This window comes from Cherax quadricarinatus, chromosome 73 (genome assembly GCF_038502225.1).
Source record: "Cherax quadricarinatus isolate ZL_2023a chromosome 73, ASM3850222v1, whole genome shotgun sequence".
NCBI classification, from domain to species: Eukaryota; Metazoa; Arthropoda; class Malacostraca; order Decapoda; family Parastacidae; genus Cherax; species Cherax quadricarinatus.
The window spans coordinates 18,579,020-18,604,867 of NC_091364.1; positions in this window are offsets into that span (position 1 = coordinate 18,579,020).

The following is a 25,848-nucleotide window of genomic DNA, read 5'->3' on the forward strand; positions in this document are numbered from 1 at the left end:
ATTTAGAAACAACTCACTCAGAAGTGTTCAAGAAATGGCTAAGTATTTTATCCACAGTGGTATATTGCAGACCATTCTGGAGAAATACCCTGACTTTGCTAGCTGTAAATAAAGCATTACCACATGTGTGCATGTGTGTGTGTGTGTGTGTGTGTGGGTGTGTGTGTGGGTGTGTGTGAGGGTGTGTGTGTGTGTGTGTGTGTGTGTGTGTGTGTGTGTGTGTGTGTGTGTGTGTGTGTGCGTGCGTGTGTGTGGGTGTGTGTGAGGGTGTGTGTGCGGGTGTGAGGGTGTGTGTGTGTGTGTGTGTGTGCGTGCGTGTGTGTGTGTGTGTGTGTGTGTGTGTGTGTGTGTGTGTGTGTGTGTGTGCGTGTGTGGGTGTGTGTGTGCGTGTGTGGGTGTGGGGGTGTGTGTATGTGTGTGTGTGGGTGTGTGTGAGGGTGTGTGTGTGGGTGTGTGTGAGGGTGTGTGTGTGTGGGTGTTGGTGTGTGTGTGTGTGGGTGTGTGGGTGTGCGTCCTTGTGTGTATGCATATATTTGTACGCTCGTGTGCACATGTCCGTGCGTGCGCCCTCGTGTGTGTATGTGCGCGCGCGCGCTAGTGTGGGTGTATGATCCACTTAATATTTGTATTTATAACTCATTACAATTGTGACCAGGTGTGGACGTATCAGTGGTTCATTACTTTGTAATTTGTTCATGACTGTAACCATGTATAGGAGTGAAGCTGATTCATTACCTCTGTAACTTGCCATGATTGTGACCAGATCTACCTGGAGTTCATTGCCTTTGTGACTAGTTCAGCTATCATAACTTTGGGGTCCAGTCACTGGACCCATTATGTACCTTTGTAATCTTTTGACTACCGCCCACAGGATGGGTATGGGGTGCATAAAGATATTAAACTAAAGTGTGTGTGTGTGTGTGTGTGTGTGTGTGTGTGTGTGTGTGTGTGTGTGTGTGTGTGTGTGTGTGTGTGTGTGTGTGTGTGACTCAACAATCAATATTTGCACCAATAACTCATTACAGTTGTGACTGGGTGTGGAAGTGTGAATTGCTCATTACTCTATAATTTGTTCATGATTGTAGCCAAAGTATAAACGTAAGTAACCATTCTACAGAATTCATTACCTTTGTAACTTGTGAGCTCATTACCTTTGTACCTAGTTCAGCTATCAAAACTTTGGGGGCCCAGTCCCTGGACCCATTACGTACCTCTGTAATCTGTAAATACCTTTGTAACTTGTCATGATTGTGACCAGACTTACCTGGAGTTCATTACCTTTGTAAATTGTGAGTTCATTACCTTTGTAAATTGTGAGTTCATTACCTTTGTAAATTGTGAGTTCATTACCTCTGTAACTTGCTCAGCTATCAAAACTTTGGAGTCCAGTCCCTGGACCAATTATGTACCTCTGTAATCTTTTGACTACCGCCCACAGGATGGGTATGGGGTGCATAATAAACATATTAAACTAACTAACTAAGATGAGGGGGTACTTGTGCCTCCTCCCATGGGAGACTTAGGTCTCACACACTCCCTAGACAGGAGCCAAAGCCGGCCACGGGCCACCACTTGGCAAACGCCCAGGCCGGGAGAATACCGGTGAATCTTTAATAATAATAATAATAATGTTCTATACATATAGATTAATTAAAATGGTTATAAATGACCATAATTTTTAAAGGGTTGGACCGGTAAGCCAGCGGAAGGCCTAAAGCTCCAAAGGCGGGTCATCATCTGACTAAGACACACATCAGGAAACACTTGTCCTGTTTCCTGACAAACCTTACCTAACCTAACCATAATGTACTACATAATAATTATAATAATAGACGGCTTCAAAACGCCGTCACTAGATGGCAGTGTTTACTACCTGTTACATAATGACATATTTTATTCATTCTATCAGCTTTCTGTGTTATTTATAATTTTTTATGTCATATTAGATGAAATGTGATAGATAAATAAGCCGTATAGATGATATTAGCGAAATTATTCAAGAAGTATTTTACCCGGTCTCCAGACAAACTCTCGTCCACCGCCGACACCGCCCATACCACTACATAAATGATATATTTTATTCATTTTAGAGTGGAAAAGAATCTTTCCTCCGTAAGCCATGCGTGTCGTATGAGGCGACTAAAATGCCGGGAGCAATGGGCTAGTAACCCCTTCTCCTGTAGACATTTACTAAAAAAGAGAAGAAGAAAAACTTTGTAAAACTGGGATGCTTGAATGTGCGTGGATGTAGTGCGGATGACAAGAAACAGATGATTGCTGATGTTATGAATGAAAAGAAGTTGGATGTCCTGGCCCTAAGCGAAACAAAGCTGAAGGGGGTAGGGGAGTTTCGGTGGGGGGAAATGAATGGGATTAAATCTGGAGTATCTGAGAGAGTTAGAGCAAAGGAAGGGGTAGCAGTAATGTTGAATGATCAGTTATGGAAGGAGAAAAGAGAATATGAATGTGTAAATGCAAGAATTATGTGGATTAAAGTAAAGGTTGGATGCGAGAAGTGGGTCATAATAAGTGTGTATGCACCTGGAGAAGAGAGGAATGCAGAGGAGAGAGAGAGAATTTGGGAGATGTTAAGTGAATGTATAGGAGCCTTTGAACCAAGTGAGAGAGTAATTGTGGTAGGGGACCTGAATGCTAAAGTAGGAGAAACTTTTAGAGAGGGTGTCGTAGGTAAGTTTGGGGTGCCAGGTGTAAATGATAATGGGAGCCCTTTGATTGAACTTTGTATAGAAAGGGGTTTAGTTATAGGTAATACATATTTCAAGAAAAAGAGGATAAATAAGTATACAAGATATGATGTAGGGCGAAATGACAGTAGTTTGTTGGACTATGTATTGGTAGATAAAAGACTGTTGAGTAGACTTCAGGATGTACATGTTTATAGAGGGGCCACAGATATATCAGATCACTTTCTAGTTGTAGCTACACTGAGAGTAAAAGGTAGATGGGATACAAGGAGAATAGAAGCATCAGGGAAGAGAGAGGTGAAGGTTTATAAACTAAAAGAGGAGGCAGTTAGGGAAAGATATAAACAGCTATTGGAGGATAGATGGGCTAATGAGAGCATAGGCAATGGGGTCGAAGAGGTATGGGGTAGGTTTAAAAATGTAGTGTTAGAGTGTTCAGCAGAAGTTTGTGGTTACAGGAAAGTGGGTGCGGGAGGGAAGAGGAGCGATTGGTGGAATGATGATGTAAAGAGAGTAGTAAGGGAGAAAAAGTTAGCATATGAGAAGTTTTTACAAAGTAGAAGTGATGCAAGGAGGGAAGAGTATATGGAGAAAAAGAGAGAGGTTAAGAGAGTGGTGAAGCAATGTAAAAAGAGAGCAAATGAGAGAGTGGGTGAGATGTTATCAACAAATTTTGTTGAAAATAAGAAAAAGTTTTGGAGTGAGATTAACAAGTTAAGGAAGCCTAGAGAACAAATGGATTTGTCAGTTAAAAATAGGAGAGGAGAGTTATTAAATGGAGAGTTAGAGGTATTGGGAAGATGGAGGGAATATTTTGAGGAATTGTTAAATGTTGATGAAGATAGGGAAGCTGTGATTTCGTGTATAGGGCAAGGAGGAATAACATCTTGTAGGAGTGAGGAAGAGCCAGTTGTGAGTGTGGGGGAAGTTCGTGAGGCAGTAGGTAAAATGAAAGGGGGTAAGGCATCCGGGACTGATGGGATAAAGATAGAAATGTTAAAAGCAGGTGGGGATATAGTTTTGGAGTGGTTGGTGCAATTATTTAATAAATGTATGGAAGAGGGTAAGGTACCTAGGGATTGGCAGAGAGCATGCATAGTTCCTTTGTATAAAGGCAAAGGGGACAAAAGAGAGTGCAAAAATTATAGGGGGATAAGTCTGTTGAGTATACCTGGTAAAGTGTATGGTAGAGTTATTATTGAAAGAAATAAAAGTAAGACGGAGAATAGGATAGCAGATGAACAAGGAGGCTTTAGGAAAGGTAGGGGGTGTGTGGACCAGGTGTTTACAGTGAAACATATAAGTGAACAGTATTTAGATAAGGTTAAAGAGGTCTTTGTGGCATTTATGGATTTGGAAAAGGCGTATGACAGGGTGGATAGGGGGGCAATGTGGCAGATGTTGCAGGTGTATGGTGTAGGAGGTAGGTTACTGAAAGCAGTGAAGAGTTTTTACGAGGATAGTGAGGCTCAAGTTAGAGTACATAGGAAAGAGGGAAATTATTTCCCAGTAAAAGTAGGCCTTAGACAAGGATGTGTGATGTCACCGTGGTTGTTTAATATATTTATAGATGGGGTTGTAAGAGAAGTAAATGCGAGGGTCTTGACAAGAGGCGTGGAGTTAAAAGATAAAGAATCACACATAAAGTGGGAGTTGTCACAGTTGCTCTTTGCTGATGACACTGTGCTCTTGGGAGATTCTGAAGAGAAGTTGCAGAGACTGGTGGATGAATTTGGTAGGGTGTGCAAAAGAAGAAAATTAAAAGTGAATACAGGAAAGAGTAAGGTTATGAGGATAACAAAAATATTAGGTGATGAAAGATTGGATATCAGATTGGAGGGAGAGAGTATGGAGGAGGTGAATGTATTCAGATATTTGGGAGTGGAAGTGTCAGCGGATGGGTCTATGAAGGATAAGGTGAATCATAGAATTGATGAGGGGAAAAGGGTGAGTGGTGCACTTAGGAGTCTGTGGAGACAAAGAACTTTGTCCTTGGAGGCAAAGAGGGGAATGTATGAGAGTATAGTTTTACCAACACTCTTATATGGGTGTGAAGCATGGGTGATGAATGTTGCAGCGAGGAGAAGGCTGGAGGCAGTGGAGATGTCATGTCTGAGGGCAATGTGTGGTGTGAATATAATGCAGAGAATTCGTAGTTTGGAAGTTAGGAGGAGGTGCGGGATTACCAAAACTGTTGTCCAGAGGGCTAAGGAAGGGTTGTTGAGGTGGTTCGGACATGTAGAGAGAATGGAGCGAAACAGAATGACTTCAAGAGTGTATCAGTCTGTAGTGGAAGGAAGGCGGGGTAGGGGTCGGCCTAGGAAAGGTTGGAGGGAGGGGGTAAAGGAGGTTTTGTGTGTGAGGGGCTTGGACTTCCAGCAGGCGTGCGTGAGCGTGTTTGATAGGAGTGAATGGAGACGAATGGTTTTTAATACTTGACGTGCTGTTGGAGTGTGAGCAAAGTAACATTTATGAAGGGGTTCAGGGAAACCGGCAGGCCGGACTTGAGTCCTGGAGATGGGAAGTACAGTGCCTGCACTCTGAAGGAGGGGTGTTAATGGTGCAGTTTAAAAACTGTAGTGTAAAGCACCCTTCTGGCAAGACAGTGATGGAGTGAATGATGGTGAAAGTTTTTCTTTTTCGGGCCACCCTGCCTTGGTGGGAATCGGCCAGTGTGATAATAATAAAAAAATAATAATAATATCAGATTTCTATGTTATTTATGTTGCTTACTATGTCATATTAGATGAATTGAGATAGATAAATAAGGCATAGCGTTGATACTAGCGAAATTATTGGATACAGAATTCCATTGGAACTGATTAATTACATGTCAATTAATTTAAATGAGGAAAATTGACTCTGCAAACGAGCAAGGTCATGGAACTGATTAAACTCGCAAGTAGAGGTTCCAACATATATATATACATATATATATATATATATATATATATATATATATATTTATATTTATATATATATATATATATATATATATATATATATATATGTTGGAACCTCTACTTATATATATATATATATATATATATATATATATATATATATATATATATATATATATATATATATATATATATATATATATATATATGTAGGGAGGTACCACCTCTGGAACTGTCCTGGGGACCCTCATTCTCAGAGAAAAGAATAAGCTTGCTTCAGGAAAAACTCAAGATTCCCCCTGAAGCTGTTTGGAAATTGTTTTCTCCTACCACCCACTATATTTTATAGATACTTTATGTAAAGACAAAATACATTGATAAAAATACAATAGGGAGTAAAACAACATAGATAACTCAGAGCTACATCTCAAATACTTTGTCCAGCTCCCCAGCGGTGGGTGTGTGCCCAGAATGCTGCAGGAATTTCCCCACTGGGTCGCAACACTGAGTCTCTGAAAGAGGAAGCTGGCCACCCTGTGGTCCTTGGTTTCACCCAGCTCTTTGAGGAACTTTAGAGCACACTTGCTCCATGCTCCAGTGGTCTCCAACCCTATTGGGATAAGCTAGGGAGAAGGTCTTCATATTTGCGGGTGTTCTGCGTCTCCCTGTGGCTGGCAGCTCCACCCCCTTCAGCTGCGGAGTATGGCAAGTAGGTGTCTGCCAATGTGGCGGCACAGGTGTAGTTCCAGGCAATCTGCTGTCCATCCTTCCAGTGTGGCATAGTGGCTCCATCAGGAAGCTATTGACTTCCATCAGACCACTGCACTTGGGGTTCCTGTTGAGCTGGCAACGGGCTGTTGCGAGGCTTCTCTTTATGATGTCGTTGACCTCCTCATGCCTGGCATACTTCCTTTCTGCTGTGTGACACACGAGACCGTGAAGTCTGAATTGATCAGCTGTCGCCCTGCCACAAATACACCTATGTTCGGTGAGGATGGGGGCGGCTAGGCGAAGAGCAACAGCAATCCGAATGGCCTGTGAGTCGAGTCGAGTGCCCAGGGAGGAATAGGGAACAGCTTCAAGGAAATCTCCTGAGTGTGATGCCTTCACCGTGTGCCGAATAAGTAAAACTGGTCAATTAGCAAGAACTCATTCAAAATTAAGCCCTTTCTAAAATTTTGTTATACCTGGAGTTTACCTGGAGAAAGTTTCGGGGGTCAACGCCCCCGCTGCTCGGTCTGAGACCAGGCTTAAATATATATCTTTTCATTTATGTTAATGTAAAAATTAATAATTTTGTAACAAAAGAACCTTAGAAAAACTTAACCTTTTTATAACAAGTGCAATTTAATTTAGCCTAATTTAGATAAGATTACATTATATATATATATATATATATATATATATATATATATATATATATATATATATATATATATATATATATATATATATATATATATATATATATATGTCGTGCCGAATAGGCAGAACTTGCGATCTTGGCTTAAATAGCAACGTTCATCTTGCCGTATAGGACAAGTGAAAATTTTTGTATGCAATAATTTCGCCAAAATCATTCTGAACCTAACGAAAAAAATATATTTCGCTGTGTTTGTTTAGTATTAAATTATTGTAAACAAATCTAAAATATATTTAGTTGGGTTAGGTTAAAATAAATTGTTCTTGTTATAATAAGGTTAGGTAAGTTTTCTAAGATTCTTTTGGTGCAAAATTAAATTTTTTTTACATTAACATTAATGAAAAAAATATATCTTTAAACGTATAAGAGAAAATTTCGGAACTGACTTAATTTTAAATGAGTTCTTGCTAATTGACCAGTTTTGCATATTCGGCACGACATATATAAATACACACATACATATATATATATTATATATATATATATAATCAATGAAATCACGAAACAAGTGATTTTAATTCATTTATCAAACTGTGGCAGGCCAGGACTCGACCCTACGAACGTTGTACTGCCTCAAGAGACAACATAACATCTGCATCACCTTTACCGCTCAGCCACCGATCCCACAAAGATCACGCATGCAGCAGAGCTACATGCTTTTCTCATGATCCGAAGACACTCACTCACTCAGCAGATGAACAAGGAGGCTTTAGGAAAGGTAGGGGGTGTGTGGACCAGGTGTTTACAGTGAAACATATAAGTGAACAGTATTTAGATAAGGCTAAAGAGGTCTTTGTGGCATTTATGGATTTGGAAAAGGCGTATGACAGGGTGGATAGGGAGGCAATGTGGCAGATGTTGCAGGTGTATGGTGTAGGAGGTAGGTTACTGATAGCAGTGAAGAGTTTTTACGAGGATAGTGAGGCTCAAGTTAGAGTATGTAGGAAAGAGGGAAATTATTTCCCAGTAAAAGTAGGCCTTAGACAAGGATGTGTGATGTCACCGTGGTTGTTTAATATATTTATAGATGGGGTTGTAAGAGAAGTAAATGCGAGGGTCTTGGCAAGAGGCGTGGAGTTAAAAGATAAAGAATCACACATAAAGTGGGAGTTGTCACAGTTGCTCTTTGCTGATGACACTGTGCTCTTGGGAGATTCTGAAGAGAAGTTGCAGAGATTGGTGGATGAATTTGGTAGGGTGTGCAAAAGAAGAAAATTAAAAGTGAATACAGGAAAGAGTAAGGTTATGAAGATAACAAAAAGATTAGGTGATGAAAGATTGGATATCAGATTGGAGGGAGAGAGTATGGAGGAGGTGAATGTATTCAGATATTTGGGAGTGGACGTGTCAGCGGATGGGTCTATGAAAGATGAGGTGAATCATAGAATTGATGAGGGGAAAAGGGTGAGTGGTGCACTTAGGAGTCTGTGGAGACAAAGAACTTTGTCCTTGGAGGCAAAGAGGGGAATGTATGAGAGTATAGTTTTACCAGCGCTCTTATATGGGTGTGAAGCATGGGTGACGAATGTTGCAGCGAGGAGAAGGCTGGAGGCAGTGGAGATGTCATGTCTGAGGGCAATGTGTGGTGTGAATATAATGCAGAGAATTCGTAGTTTGAAAGTTAGGAGGAGGTGCGGGATTACCAAAACTGTTTTCCAGAGGGCTGAGGAAGGGTTGTTGAGGTGGTTCGGACATGTAGAGAGAATGGAGCAAAACAGAGTGACTTCAAGAGTGTATCAGTCTGTAGTGGAAGGAAGGCGGGGTAGGGGTTGGCCTAGGAAAGGTTGGAGGGAGGGGTAAAGGAGGTTTTGTGTGCGAGGGGCTTGGACTTCCAGCAGGCATGCGTTAGCGTGTTTGATAGGAGTGAATGGAGACAAATGGTTTTTAATACTTGACGTGCTGTTGGAGTGTGAGCAAAGTAACATTTATGAAGGGGTTCAGGGAAACCGGCATGCCAGATTTGAGTCCTGGAGATGGGAAGTACAGTGCCTGCACTCTGAAGGAGGGGTGTTAATGTTGCAGTTTAAAAACTGTAGTGTAAAGCACCCTTCTGGCAAGACAGTGATGGAGTGAATGATGGTGAAAGCTTTTCGTTTTTGGGCCATCCTGCCTTGGTGGGAATCGGCCAGTGTGATAATAAAATATATAAATATATATATATATATATATTTATATATATATATATATATATATATATATATATATATATATATATATATATATATATATATATATATATATATATATATATATATATATATATATATATATATATATATATATATATATATATATGTAGTCTTCCCAAGGAATTATTGATGTACTGTAACTTTTTCCTGGTATTTAGTTCTGGTTGTGAGTAGGTGGAGCAACTCTCTCCCGCCGTCTCTCTGCTCTCTCATTATCTCAACCTTTGTGTGAGATTTTTCTCGTAATTTGAGTTGGTCATGTTAGTTTGTTTCGTCTCCGACGGTTCCCTTTTTTATCAGACTCCTTTGTGTTCTTTTGTTCCCCTTTCTTGTGGGTCGTATCTGAGCTATTGATTGTTCTCTCTCTCTCCCTGCCTATGCCATTGCTCCCTCCAACTCTCCATTCCACCCTTCTTGAACCCCTCCCTCCCTTTCTGCCTTCCTTTTTTGCCTTTCTCACAATTTCTTTCCTTTCCACGTTCCTTCTTCCCCTCCCTCTCTCTCTTCTTTCCTCTCTTTCTTCCTTCCTCCATCTCATTCTCCCTGCCTATGTTTCATCTTAGTTGCCACCTATCAATTTTCCCTCTCGTTCCCATTGTTCCATCTTCCTACTTTTCCTCCTCTACTTCCCTTTCTATCTCACAACTTACTATCCCCCTATGTTACGACTTCGACATCATAACTTAAATAAAGTGGCCCTGGCTCCTAAATGGCTGCTCAATCTGCTGTCTAGGGGCATTTAAATTACACAGGAAAAACGCAGCAACTCTCTGGCCAGCATGTACTCGTACAAATTATGAAGCATGAGTGCAAATAATTAATATAGTGTTAGGAAGGATACGAAAACTCACATGTACAAAAACAAAAAAAAATCCTACCCAACACCACATATTCACACCGGTACATCTTACTTCCTCTGCTGTGTGTAACCTACTGCCTAAACGCACCACCTCTGCTCGTGTCTCCTGGCCACTGCCTGACTGACCAGGAATAATACGCGTCCGGATCCAGTACAATCCCGGAACTATGGATCATTTTTTTTATATAAGTTTGTACAATATTTTAAATACAGCTCACTGCATAATAACCTATCTCGTTATCTCCCTTTCTCCCTCACACTTCCCACTTTTCTTTCTTCCTCTTCTCTTTCTCCCTCTTCCTCCAGCACTGTCTTTTTTTTCTCCAGCACTGTCTGCCTTCCATCCTGTCTGCCTACCTTCTACCTTGTCTGTCTGCCTTCCACCCTGTGTGCCTGCCTGCTTTCCACCCTGTCTGTCTGCCTGCCTTCCACCCTGTATCTGCCTGCATTCCACCCTGTCTTTCTGCCTTCTACCTTCTCTCTCTGCCTTCCACCCTGTCTGTCTGCTTTCACCCTGTCTGCCTGCCTGCTTTCCACCCTGTCTACCTGCCTTCCTCCCTGTATCTGCCTGCCTTCCACCCTGCCTGTCTGCTTTCCATTCTGTCTGTCTACCTTCCACCCTGTCTGTCTGCGTTCCACCCTATCTGGCTGCCCTCCACCCTGTCTGCCTGCTTGCTTTCCACCCTGTCTGCCTGCCTTTCACCCTATCTGCCTGCTTTCCACCCTGTCTGTCTGCCTGCCTTCCACCCTGTCTGCCTGCCTTCCACCCTATCTGCCTGCCTCCCACCCTGTCTGTCTGCCTCCCACCATGTCTGTCTGCCTTCCACTCTGTTCATCCCTACTCACAATCTACCACCCTTCCATCACTCTGTGCCTTCTTCTGTTCCCCTATCACTCCTTCCCATGCCTCCCTCCCTCCCTCTCTACCTTCTGCTCTCACACTAGCCCTCTTTCCCACCGTATTTCCTCCTCTCTCTCTCTCTTCCTCTCTCCTTCCCTCCCCCTCTCCCTTCCTCTATCCCTCCATCACAATAACTAGTCGATGGTAACTAGGAAAAATTCTGAACTAATTATAAGTGAAATCTAACTACTATGCCCAATTTTAACATCTCACAGGGACACTGGAACCTGACGACATTTTAACATCTCACAGGGACACTGGAACCTGACGACATTTTAACATCTCACAGGGACACTGGAACCTGACGACATTTTAACATCTCACAGGGACACTGGAACCTGACGACATTTTAACATCTCACAGGGACACTGGAACCTGACAACATTTTAACATCTCACAGGGACACTGGAACCTGACAACATTTTAACATCTCACAGGGACACTGGAACCTGACAACATTTTAACATCTCACAGGGACACTGGAACCTGACGACATTTCAGAATTATCAATCAAGAAGTACATAATAGCGCCCAATCCAACACAGAGAGCCCCACATACACAAACGCTCTTCTTGCCGAATAAGACAAGCGATAATTTGTACTTGCATTAATTTCGGAAAAATCATTCTGAACCTAACGAAAAAAATATTTCATTATGTTTGTTTATTATTAATTTTTTGTAAAATTATCTTAAATATATTTAGTTGGATTAGGCTAAGCAAAATTGCGCTTGTTATAATAAGGTTAGGCAAGTTTTCTAAGGTTCTTTTGGTACAAAATTATTAATTTTTACATTAACACAAATGAAAAAAATATATCAATAAACGTATAAGAAAAAATTGCTAACTGATCAGTTTTACCTATTCAGAACGACACACACACACACACACACACGCACACACACACACACACACAAACATATAAATATGCTGAAATACACACAAACATATATATATATATATATATATATATATATATATATATATATATATATATATATATATATATATATATATATATATATATATATATATATATATATATATATATATATATATATATATATATATATATATATATATATATATATATATATATATATATATATATATATATGTTACAAAAAACGCGATTCTAAAAGCTTAGAGATCTCCAGTGAATACTAGAAAGGACTACCCTTCTAGCATCCAGCCTGTTACTGGGTTTTCGTAACAAGTAGTCAGTATCCTTGTCCAGTTATCCATTAAAATTAGTACGATTTATTAGTGCTTTAGGATTACAACTGGTAGGCTACTAACTAGAGAAATTAAAATTTAATAAATTTATTAAGTCTATAAGTTGTCTAGAGGTATATTATCAAAGTAAATTAAATCACATCAATCAAAATAAAATCAATCTCTCGAGTTCAATATTATTGTGCTGAAAGCACATATCACATTTATAATTCTTAAGTACCATCAGGTACATTAACATTTAATAAGATATTACAAATATGTACAAGTGTGTGTATGCGTGTAAGTGCTCTTAAGTAGTTAGCTATGTCTCAAGACTCGAATAAGACTTAAACAAGTGACTGACAAAGTCCTCAAATAAACTAACTTCTTCACCGACTGGCAACCCGAACAGTCTGCTTGAACAACAAAGAATGCTAAGCCCAATAGCAATGCAATATCAAGCGACTGCGACACAGAATCAGGAACTGGGAAATAATATAACGACACTAAGTAGGGACCATCTGCAGATCCTCCACAAAAGTTACAAAACTCCCATAATACTGAATCTACGTTCAGCATAGGAAAACTGTGACTGTGACAATACACAGGAACCAGTATAAAATTAGGTCAGAAGCTATAGCTAAGGACCTGAGATGTTCAGAGTGTCTAAGTGACACACAACCTCAGTACAACGTTGAAAATCACAAAGTCTATACAATGTTCTATGAACAGAGTTCTACAGAACTAACAAGAATAATGAGACAGACAATCTGTCCAACCAGCAAGCGAGTCTCTAGCAGACTGAATACTTTACGAGAGGTGAGGACACCCCCCCCTCGATCACGTGATAGCTACTTGGACAACTGCAGCTCAGAAGCCGGCAGTATAACGAGCGACAAGCGATAATTACAGTAGTTTGACAATCAAGCCTAACTGAGCACATTTTATATACATCCTAACAACATAAGTCAATTAAGAATATAAAGCAATATATTTACGATTTAGCTATTATCGCAAATATAAGCAATATAAAATTAAATGAAAAGGTAATATACATTACATATATACATAATAATCATCATTGTAACCCATTCAGGGGTTGCAACACCCCCCCCAACACGACAGAGGGTCGCACTAGGAGTTGCATGAATGTCTTTTACATTATTTCTGGTTACTCATATCAATATTATATAATATAAAAATTATTTAGTCACTCTCGTCCCAAGCACCTCTACAATTTCACAGCGTCCGTCACTAGGATGTACTAGGGCAGTACACAGTATCGTATCTCTTTATACTCGTGGTTATGTACATCAGTGTAGAGACAGGATAGCGCTGACAAGGAGGGCACGTTGAGGCTCGATCATAGTAGAGGAGACTGCATTCCACTCTTAAGTAGTGGTTGTGGAATGCTAGGCAGTATGAACATCTGAGTATGGAACAGCTTAAGGTGTGTAGTGAGGGGGGGGGTCTGCGGCAGGACAGTGTTGCGTCACGCAGTACATCACCCGCACCACACTACTCACTCAACACTCAGCTTGTCTCCTCCTCACACAACATTACTGTGAATATATAAATATAATAATTAGACATGACATGAGTATATATAGTTAATATGGGCTGGAGGTATTAAGTTACTTTACTGAATTTGACATAGCAAGTAACAAAAGGTATTTGGGCATAAAATTACGTTAATTTAATGTAATTGATAATTATTAAGGACGAGACAGAGCGTCAGCAATTACATTACAATGACCACTTATGTGTTTTATACTAATAGGATAAGGTTGGATTCTGAGGGCCCACCTCATGATCCTAGCATTTTTACTTTTCATGGTATTAATATAAGTGAGTGGATTGTGGTCAGAAAAAACGTTAATTTTAAATGGGGAAGTGCCCAAATACACGTCAAAATGTTCCAATGACACCAAAAGAGCTAGAGCCTCTTTCTCAATAGTGGCATAATTTTTCTGGTGTCGTTTAAGCTTAGATGAATAGTAACATATAGGATGGAGAATATCAGTGGATGTTGACTGTTGGAGCAGCACAGCACCCACTGCATAGCCACTCGCATCTATATGTAAAAAGAAGGGAAGATTGAAATTAGGACTTTTCAACACAGGAGCAGAGGATAGCAAGCGCTTCAACCTTTTGAACGAGTCTGAACAATCTCTAGTCCAGGTGAACTGAACTTTGCTACTAGTAAGCTCAGTGAGAGGAGCTGCAATCTGAGAAAAGTTTGGACAGAACCTGCGATAATATCCTGCCATACCCAGGAATCTCTGTACTCCTTTCCTATCCTGTGGCACTGGAAATTCAGAAATTGCACGAACCTTAGCCTCAATAGGAGCAACCTCACCTTGGCCGATACAAAAACCTAGATAGGTAATCTTGGCTTGACCAAAACTACATTTAGCTAAGTTAACAGTGAAGTTGTAGTGCGCCAGTCTCTCAAACAATGCTCTGAGACGCGTCAAGTGCTGTTCCCACTCGTCACTGTACACCACTAAGTCGTCAAGGTAGGCTTCTACTCCTTCTAAGTTGTGAGTCAACTCGTTCATTATACGTTGGAATGAAGAAGCCGCGTTACATAGGCCGAAGGGGGTGACGAGGTAGTTAAACAATCCATCTTGAACAGTAAAAGCAGATATTTCTTGAGCACGTTCAGTAAGCGGGACTTGATAATAGCCTCGTAAGAGATCTAAACGGCTGACAAACTGGGCTCCTGACACACGATCAATAAGGTCGTCAATGCGAGGTAGAGGATAACCATCAGGCAAGGTGACAGAGTTCACTTTCCTGTAATCAGTGCACATCCTGAAACTACCGTCAGGTTTAGGCACTAAAATACAGGGAGATGCCCATGGACTTTTACTGCGCTCAATAAGTCCGTGAGATAACAGAAAATCAACCTCTTCTCTCAATGCTTTATGCTTTGTTGGACTCATTCTATATGGTGATTGCTTAATGGGTGATGCTCCCTGTACATCAACGTCATGTACACCCAGAGTACAACGTTTAGGAACATCACCGAACAATTCAGGGAAATGCAAAATCATGTTTTTAATATCACCAGCTTTATCAATCCCAAGGTTACTAAGAAAATCGTCTAGTGACTGTAGAGTCACAGAATTTTCTAAACGCACCTCTATACCTCTAGAGATGTCAGGTAGACTGACGTTTTCTTCCTCTGTCCTAGGAAGAATAGAAGTAGTAGGTAGAGGACTAGCGTAGTATGCCTTAAGCTGGTTAACATGGTACACATGATTAGATTTCTTTTTCCCAGGCGTACGTACCAAATAATTTACGTCGCTAAGCTTTTTCACTACTTCCAGGGGACCATCATACCTGGCTTGTAGAGCATGACCTGGTACTAATTTCCGAGCCATCACCTTATCTCCTGCTTTAAAAGAACGAGAGACAGCACGCTTGTCATAATGCTGCTTCATTCTAGCTTGGGCTGAAACTAGGTTTTTCAAAGCTAGCTCTCTAGCGGCTGTCAAATGTTGCTGCATTAATGAAGGTGAAGTACTCAATGATGGATTTGATTTTCCTGTCCACACGTCTTTTAACACTGCGAGAGGACCACGCACTTGGTGTCCGAATATTAGTTCAAACGGACTAAACCCGAGACTTTCTTGCTCACTTTCTCTCATAGCGAACAGAAGAAAAGGTATACCCTCATCCAAGTCTCTAGAAAAATGTTCACAATAAGCTCTCATCATGGACTTCAGTGTCTGATGAAATCTCTCTAGAGCCCCTTGTGACTGTGGATGATAACTGGTTGAAAGTACAGACTTTATTCCTAGGTGGGATAATGCTTCTCGAAAGATCTTAGAAGTGAAATTAGATCCCTGATCTGATTGTATCTCTCGTGGCAATCCAACCTGGGAGAAAAATTTCATCAACGCTCTCACAATAGCACGAGCATTAATTTTTCTCATAGGAATAGCTTCGGGATAGCGTGTTGCAGCGTCCATAATAGTAAATAAGTATTGGTTTCCTAGTTTGGTTCTAGGCAAAGGACCAACACAATCAATAATAAGACGTGAGAATGGTTCACCATGCACGGTGATAGGAATGAGAGGCGCAGGTGGAGGTGTGTGCGCTGGCTTGCCTGTCACTTGACACACGTGGCAACGTCGCACATGATCAGCTACTGTTTCCTTCATCTTTGGCCAAGTAAAATGTTTTGCCAGTTTACCGAGTGTCTTCTTGACACCCAAATGTCCTCCTATGGGACTATTGTGAGCAAAATCAATGGCTTGTTCACGAAATGTAACTGGTAACACAACTAGATGCTTGACTGTGTTGGAAACACTATCAGCTGACAACTTACATGTATTTTTCTCCATCAGTACACCGTTACTATAATAGTAACAATTATCGAGATCCTTTGCTTCACTCTCAGTAACTGCTATATCTCTCAGTCTTTCCAGTGACTGATCAACAAACTGATCCTTGATTAAATCATCATGAGTTAGAAATTTAACGTCAGTTGTGTCCTGACTAGGTTGATGACCGGGGGGAGTCAGTGTTAATGATCCTGGGCGCAGAGCGTCACTAAACAACATATTCAACCCCAAATCATCGTCATCAACTAACTCAACAGGAGACAAGGATGGTTGTTGTATCTTTGACATAGCTCTAGTAATTGCGCTGAGAGGAAATAAAATAGGTTTCTCTCTACAAGCTTCAATGGCATAATTATCATCAGTGGTATTATCAATCACAAGTGGTTCTTTACATATACCAGCATGAAGGATATCGTTCCCTATCAACAAGTCCACTGACCTGATGGGAAATACACCACTGGATATACCCACTGAAATATAACCAGTATAATAGCTTGTTTCAATATAAACTTTGTGCAGAGGCACTTTTATAACAGCCCCTCCATAGGCTTCTAACAATACATCTATCTTGCAATAGGTATCGTCAGTTATGGGCAGTACATCTTCTCTTAATAACGTGAGATAACTGCCAGTGTCTCTGAAAGTAATTATCTCAGTTAGATGTGATTCGTCAAATCCTACTTTATCTCTCGAAAAGTAAGGACTCATCGCTGAACGAATCTTTTCGTCAGATACACTTTCTGACGCTAGTCATCTATCCTGAGTAACATTATCTAAAACAGTAGGATAAGAGGAATTGCTAGGATTTTGGTGCCTTTGTTGCTCGGAAGAGGATACGATTTGAGTGGGGGCGCCAGCCGCACGACTGTTTCTCGTATCTCTTTCTAACTTATAGCAATACTCTCTAGTATGTCCTTTCCTGTTACAATAGGTACATTTAACTTTCTTCTTCTCGATATCAGATTTCTGTCTAGCCACAGAGACAGATTCAGGATTGTGAGCTTTCCTGGTAAAAGTACGAGAAGTTACAGTAGCAGGTACATCAGGCCGGCAATGAACAGCTGATTTAGTTTGCCAAATTCTAGGACAATTTTTAGTTACCTTGTTTCTTTGTGTTTTAGTACGTACAAGTTTGTGAGAAATCTCGTAATTGTCTGCTAATGCTGCAGTTTCCAGAATATCCGAGGTAGTATGATCGATCAGATATTCTTGTATGTCAGCAGACATACAGTTGTTAAACTCTTCGTGTAGTAACAACTGAACTAGACTGTCGTAGTTGGTACACTTAGCAGCTCTAGACCATCTCTGAAATGCAACTTTTTTCTCACGAGCAAACTCTACACAAGTTTGATCTTGTCGTCGTTGTAACGTACGAAATGCTCTTTGATAACTTACAGGTAACAAGTTATATGTCTCTAGAATAGTTTGTTTGACAGCGTCATAACTAATGTACTTGGCAAATGGTAAGGCTGCAGAACACGTTTGAGCTCTTCCTGTCAATGCTGTATGCAGCAATGTTGCCCAATGCTTACGTGGCCAGTTCATAGCACGTGCCTGGTTCTCAAACACATCAAAATATGTGTCTAAGTCACTTTCAAAAAACTTAGGAACCATGGATGCAGTTTTCTGCACATTAAATGTGTCCTGTGATCTATCAGTCTGTTGTCTTAACAGACGAACATTTTCTCTTTGGAAATCTTCTTCGTTCAATCTCCTCTGTGCCTCAATTTGTGCAGTCTGCAACATAATGAGGCGTTCAAACCTCTCAAACTGTTCCTGAGAGATAGGACCAGTGGGTAATGGAGGAGTAGGGAAATTAACATGGTCTGGACGGTCCTTAGGTCGGACACTTGGTCCAGCCGTCTCTAGAGTGTCTAGATCTGGTCTAGGATACGTAAACACAGGTGTAGCATACACTGTACTAGTATTAGGCTGTGTCATACTACCAGCTATACTCTGTACTATAGTGTCAGTGAAGGAAGGAGCGAGCGAGAACTGAGCTACACTAGGCTCAGACACTAGGCTCACTTCTGCTCTAGTTGCTCTTTCTTCATCAAATAGAGTCATACTTCCTAATTGTGACACTAGGCTTTCTGAATCAGAATCAGAATCAGACATCTCTGTATGAGCAGGAAACAATATATCTTTAATTAACGCTCTGACAGTTTCTGCGGTGTAATTCCTGTTATACGTCACACCGAGATACTTGGCTACTCGCCAACACGTCTGAAGTTTTAATGTACTTAACTCAGACAAAGTCAGAGTATCAATTAACTGTTTCACTTTGGCATACATCACGAAAATAATTGTACTACGAGAGAGTGATTATAGGAAACTATAATCCTAATAGGAATTTTAGTGTTGGTTGTCTTAGAGCTAGAACTCATAAACAGTATTTCCATCTCCTTGGATCAAGAGACTCAGTCAGGTACATACATCCACTTGGTATGTTGTACAAGACTAAACTCTAAGTCTTCAGATTAGGAAAGTACTCAAAGTGTTTGATCATAGATTTACTAGTATGTCAAACTGGACAATTTCTCCAACACCTTGGATCAAGAGCCTCCCGGACAGTTTCTCCAACACCTTGGATCAAGAGCATCCCGGACAGGCCCCCATTTGTTACAAAAAACGCGATTCTAAAAGCTTAGAGATCTCCAGTGAATACTAGAAAGGACTACCCTTCTAGCATCCAGCCTGTTACTGGGTTTTCGTAACAAGTAGTCAGTATCCTTGTCCAATTATCCATTAAAATTAGTACGATTTATTAGTGCTTTAGGATTACAACTGGTAGGCTACTAACTAGAGAAATTAAAATTTAATAAATTTATTAAGTCTATAAGTTGTCTAGAGGTATATTATCAAATTAAATTAAATCACATCAATCAAAATAAAATCAATCTCTCGAGTTCAATATTATTGTGCTGAAAGCACATATCACATTTATAATTCTTAAGTACCATCAGGTACATTAACATTTAATAAGATATTACAAATATGTACAAGTGTGTGTATGCGTGTAAGTGCTCTTAAGTAGTTAGCTATGTCTCAAGACTCGAATAAGACTTAAACAAGTGACTGACAAAGTCCTCAAATAAACTAACTTCTTCACCGACTGGCAACCCGAACAGTCTGCTTGAACAACAAAGAATGCTAAGCCCAATAGCAATGCAATATCAAGCGACTGCGACACAGAATCAGGAACTGGGAAATAATATAACGACACTAAGTAGGGACCATCTGCAGATCCTCCACAAAAGTTACAAAACTCCCATAATACTGAATCTACGTTCAGCATAGGAAAACTGTGACTGTGACAATACACAGGAACCAGTATAAAATTAGGTCAGAAGCTATAGCTAAGGACCTGAGATGTTCAGAGTGTCTAAGTGACACACAACCTCAGTACAACGTCGAAAATCACAAAGTCTATACAATGTTCTATGAACAGAGTTCTACAGAACTAACAAGAATAATGAGACAGACAATCTGTCCAACCAGCAAGCGAGTCTCTAGCAGACTGAATACTTTACGAGAGGTGAGGACACCCCCCCCTCGATCACGTGATAGCTACGTGGACAACTGCAGCTCAAAAGCCGGCAGTATAACGAGCGACAAGCGATAATTACAGTAGTTTGACAATCAAGCCTAACTGAGCACATTTTATATACATCCTAACAACATAAGTCAATTAAGAATATAAAGCAATATATTTACGATTTAGCTATTATCGCAAATATAAGCAATATAAAATTAAATGAAAAGGTAATATACATTACATATATACATAATAATCATCATTGTAACCCATTCAGGGGTTGCAACAATATATATATATATATATATATATATACATATATATATACATATATATATATATATATATATATATATATATATATATATATATATATATATATATATGTGCTGCTGGAAGCACTTCAGCTTCCAGCAGCATTGCAACTTCCAGCAGCACTACAGCTTCCAGCAGCAATGCAACTTTTAACAGCACTGCAACTTCCAATAGCACTGCAGCTTCCAGCAGCACTACGGCTTCCAGCAGCACTGCAACTTTTAACAGAACTGCAGCTTCCAGCAGCGCTACAACTTTCAGCAGCACTGCAGCTTCCAGCAGCATTGCAACTTCCAGCAGCACTGAAGCTTCCAGCAGCACTGCAGCTCCCAGCAGCACTGCAGCTTCCAGTCGCACTGCATCTTCCAACAGCGCTGTAACTTCCAACAGCACTGAATCTTCCAGCAGCACTGCAACTTCCAGTAGCACTGCAGCTTCCAGGAGCACCACAGCTTCCAGCAGCACTGCGGCTTCCAGCAGCACTGCAGCTTCCAGAAGCACTGCAACTTCCAGCAGCACTGCAGATTCCAGCAGCACTGCAGCTTCCAGCAGCACTGCAACTTTTAACAGAACTGCAACTTCCAACAGCACTGCAGCTTCCAGCAGCACTGCAGCTTCCAGCAGCACTACAGCTTCCAGCAACAGTGCAACTTTTAGCAGAACTGCAGCTTCCAGCAGCACTGCAGCTTCTAGCAGCACTGCAACTTTTAACAGCACTGCAATTTGCAACAGCACTGCAGCTCATAGCAACACTGCAGCTTCCAGCAGCACTACAGCTTCCAGCAGCACTGCAACTTCCAGCAGCACTGCTGCTTCCAGCAGCACTGCAGCTTCCAGTCGCACTGCATCTTCCAGCAGCGCTGTAACTTCCAGCAGCACTGAAGCTTCCAGCAGCACTGCAACTTCCAGCAGCACTGCAACTTCCAGCAGCACTGCAGCTTCCAGCAGCACTGCAGCTTCCAGCAGCACCACAGCTTCAAGCAGCACTGCAGCTTCCAGCAGCACTGCAGCTTCCAGCAGCACTGCAGTTTTCCGGAACAATTACCCTGATAATGAACAAGAGGATTCGTGCTCTCAGTATCGTATCCTCGTGTGTCTCTGGTAAATAGAAATCTGACCCAGTAGTTCAGGCAGGAGTGAAATAGAAACATTCTTATATATTTTTCCATACTTGGAATTTAAATCCTGATCTTGCAACTCGTGTATTAAGGTTGTAAAGAACAGCGACAATGTTCTTCTCCCTGCTCCCTGAATTGGATTTATTTTAACAGTCAGGAACTGCTTAGATTTTTTCTTTTTGTTTTGATACATCAGCAGTGTTTCCCTATTCTTTATGGTTTCATAGAGTGGAGATTTCTTTTGTCAATGTGGAAATTGTCAAGTATTCCATTAAAGGGTCATCAGACAGGACGCTTTCAAATGTTTCGGAACGAAGGTTTCACGCGAAGATGACTGGTAAAGGAAGGGACAGGATGGGGTACTGCTGAAGACGGCCTTGGAGGAGACGGGAAAGTGGGGGCACAGGTAGAGAGGGATAGTATGGGCATTGAGAGATAAGCGCTGACGTAGGGACTGGAGAAGGCGCTGGAAAGGAAGGGATAACATCATAGGTTATAAATGGGGCAGTTGTGTTGGGAATCATGTGCAGAAGTTGGGGGGGCACTGATCTGGAGGAATCTCAGTATCACAGGAGATAATCTCCTCTTGTCACTGTCTCACATAAATAACGGAATGAGATGTTATTTAATTTCTCATTGGAATTAAAAGAAAGTTTCACCGTAGGTGTTTTAAGTGAGAAATTTGTTAGTGTGTTGTGAATGTTGTTTGTTAGTGTGTTGTGAATGTTGTTTGTTAGTGTGTTGTGAATGTTGTTTGTTAGTGTGTTGTGAATGTTGTTTGTTAGTGTGTTGTGAATGTTGTTTGTTAGTGTGTTGTGAATGTTGTTTGTTAGTGTGTTGTGAATGTTGTATGTTAGTGTGTTGTGAATGTTGTTTGTTAGTGTGTTGTGAATGTTGTTTGTTAGTGTGTTGTGAATGTTGTTTGTTAGTGTGTTGTGAATGTTGTTTGTTAGTGTGTTGTGAATGTTGTTTGTTAGTGTGTTGTGAATGTTGTTTGTTAGTGTGTTGTGAATGTTGTTTGTTAGTGTGTTGTGAATGTTGTTTGTTAGTGTGTTGTGAATGTTGTTTGTTAGTGTGTTGTGAATGTTGTTTGTTAGTGTGTTGTGAATGTTGTATGTTAGTGTGTTGTGAATGTTGTTTGTTAGTGTGTTGTGAATGTTGTATGTTAGTGTGTTGTGAATGTTGTATGTTAGTGTGTTGTGAATGTTGTTTGTTAGTGTGTTGTGAATGTTGTATGTTAGTGTGTTGTGAATGTTGTATGTTAGTGTGTTGTGAATGTTGTATGTTAGTGTGTTGTGAATGTTGTTTGTTAGTGTGTTGTGAATGTTGTTTGTTAGTGTGCTGTGAATGTTGTATGTTAGTGTGTTGTGAATGTTGTTTGTTAGTGTGTTGTGAATGTTGTATGTTAGTGTGTTGTGAATGTTGTATGTTAGTGTGTTGTGAATGTTGTATGTTAGTGTGTTGTGAATGTTGTTTGTTAGTGTGTTGTGAATGTTGTATGTTAGTGTGTTGTGAATGTTGTATGTTAGTGTGTTGTGAATGTTGTTTGTTAGTGTGTTGTGAATGTTGTATGTTAGTGTGTTGTGAATGTTGTATGTTAGTGTGTTGTGAATGTTGTTTGTTAGTGTGTTGTGAATGTTGTATGTTAGTGTGTTGTGAATGTTGTTTGTTAGTGTGTTGTGAATGTTGTATGTTAGTGTGTTGTGAATGTTGTTTGTTAGTGTGTTGTGAATGTTGTTTGTTATGTTTGTGAATGTTGTTAGTGTGTTGTGAATGTTGTTTGTTAGTGTGTTGTGAATGTTGTTTGTTAGTGTGTTGTGAATGTTGTTTGTTAGTGTGTTGTGAATGTTGTATGTTAGTGTGTTGTGAATGTTGTTTGTTAGTGTGTTGTGAATGTTGTTTGTTAGTGTGTTGTGAATGTTGTTTGTTAGTGTGTTGTGAATGTTGTTTGTTAGTGTGTTGTGAATGTTGTTTGTTAGTGTGTTGTGAATGTTGTTTGTTAGTGTGTTGTGAATGTTGTTTGTTAGTGTGTTGTGAATGTTGTTTGTTAGTGTGTTGTGAATGTTGTTTGTTAGTGTGTTGTGAATGTTGTTTGTTAGTGTGTTGTGAATGTTGTATGTTAGTGTGTTGTGAATGTTGTTTGTTAGTGTGTTGTGAATGTTGTATGTTAGTGTGTTGTGAATGTTGTATGTTAGTGTGTTGTGAATGTTGTTTGTTAGTGTGTTGTGAATGTTGTATGTTAGTGTGTTGTGAATGTTGTATGTTAGTGTGTTGTGAATGTTGTATGTTAGTGTGTTGTGAATGTTGTTTGTTAGTGTGTTGTGAATGTTGTTTGTTAGTGTGTTGTGAATGTTGTATGTTAGTGTGTTGTGAATGTTGTTTGTTAGTGTGTTGTGAATGTTGTATGTTAGTGTGTTGTGAATGTTGTATGTTAGTGTGTTGTGAATGTTGTATGTTAGTGTGTTGTGAATGTTGTATGTTAGTGTGTTGTGAATGTTGTTTGTTAGTGTGTTGTGAATGTTGTATGTTAGTGTGTTGTGAATGTTGTTTGTTAGTGTGTTGTGAATGTTGTATGTTAGTGTGTTGTGAATGTTGTATGTTGTTAGTGTGTTGTGAATGTTGTTTGTTAGTGTGTTGTGAATGTTGTTTGTTAGTGTGTTGTGAATGTTGTTTGTTAGTGTGTTGTGAATGTTGTTTGTTAGTGTGTTGTGAATGTTGTTTGTTAGTGTGTTGTGAATGTTGTATGTTGTGTTGTGAGTGTGTTAGTGTGTTGTGAATGTTGTTTGTTAGTGTGTTGTGAATGTTGTTTGTTAGTGTGTTGTGAATGTTGTTTGTTAGTGTGTTGTGAATGTTGTTTGTTAGTGTGTTGTGAATGTTGTTTGTTAGTGTGTTGTGAATGTTGTTTGTTAGTGTGTTGTGAATGTTGTTTGTTAGTGTGTTGTGAATGTTGTTTGTTAGTGTGTTGTGAATGTTGTTTGTTAGTGTGTTGTGAATGTTGTTTGTTAGTGTGTTGTGAATGTTGTTTGTTAGTGTGTTGTGAATGTTGTTTGTTAGTGTGTTGTGAATGTTGTTTGTTAGTGTGTTGTGAATGTTGTTTGTTAGTGTGTTGTGAATGTTGTTTGTTAGTGTGTTGTGAATGTTGTTTGTTAGTGTGTTGTGAATGTTGTTTGTTAGTGTGTTGTGAATGTTGTTTGTTAGTGTGTTGTGAATGTTGTTTGTTAGTGTGTTGTGAATGTTGTTTGTTAGTGTGTTGTGAATGTTGTTTGTTAGTGTGTTGTGAATGTTTGTTTGTTAGTGTGTTGTGAATGTTGTTTGTTAGTGTGTTGTGAATGTTGTTTGTTAGTGTGTTGTGAATGTTGTTTGTTAGTGTGTTGTGAATGTTGTTTGTTAGTGTGTTGTGAATGTTGTTTGTTAGTGTGTTGTGAATGTTGTTTGTTAGTGTGTTGTGAATGTTGTTTGTTAGTGTGTTGTGAATGTTGTTTGTTAGTGTGTTGTGAATGTTGTTTGTTAGTGTGTTGTGAATGTTGTATGTTAGTGTGTTGTGAATGTTGTTTGTTAGTGTGTTGTGAATGTTGTATGTTAGTGTGTTGTGAATGTTTTGTTAGTGTTAGTGTGGTGTGAATGTTGTTTGGTAGTGTGTTGTGAATGTTGTATGTTAGTGTGTTGTGAATGTTGTTTGTTAGTGTGTTGTGAATGTTGTTTGTTAGTGTGTTGTGAATGTTGTTTGTTAGTGTGTTGTGAATGTTGTATGTTAGTGTGTTGTGAATGTTGTTTGTTAGTGTGTTGTGAATGTTGTATGTTAGTGTGTTGTGAATGTTGTTTGTTAGTGTGTTGTGAATGTTGTTTGTTAGTGTGTTGTGAATGTTGTATGTTAGTGTGTTGTGAATGTTGTTTGTTAGTGTGTTGTGAATGTTGTGAATGTTAGTGTGTTGTGAATGTTGTTTGTTAGTGTGTTGTGAATGTTGTATGTTAGTGTGTGTGAATGTTGTATGTTAGTGTGTTGTGAATGTTGTTTGTTAGTGTGTTGTGAATGTTGTTTGTTAGTGTGTTGTGAATGTTGTATGTTAGTGTGTTGTGAATGTTGTATGTGTGTTGTGAGTTGTGTTGTGAATGTTGTAGTGTTAGTGTGTTAGTGAATGTTGTATGTTAGTGTGTTGTGAATGTTGTATGTTAGTGTGTTGTGAATGTTGTATGTTAGTGTGTTGTGAATGTTGTATGTTAGTGTTGTGAATGTTGTATGTTAGTGTGTTGTGAATGTTGTGAATGTTGTTAGTGTGTTGTGAATGTTGTATGTTAGTGTGTTGTGAATGTTGTGTTGTGTGTTGTGA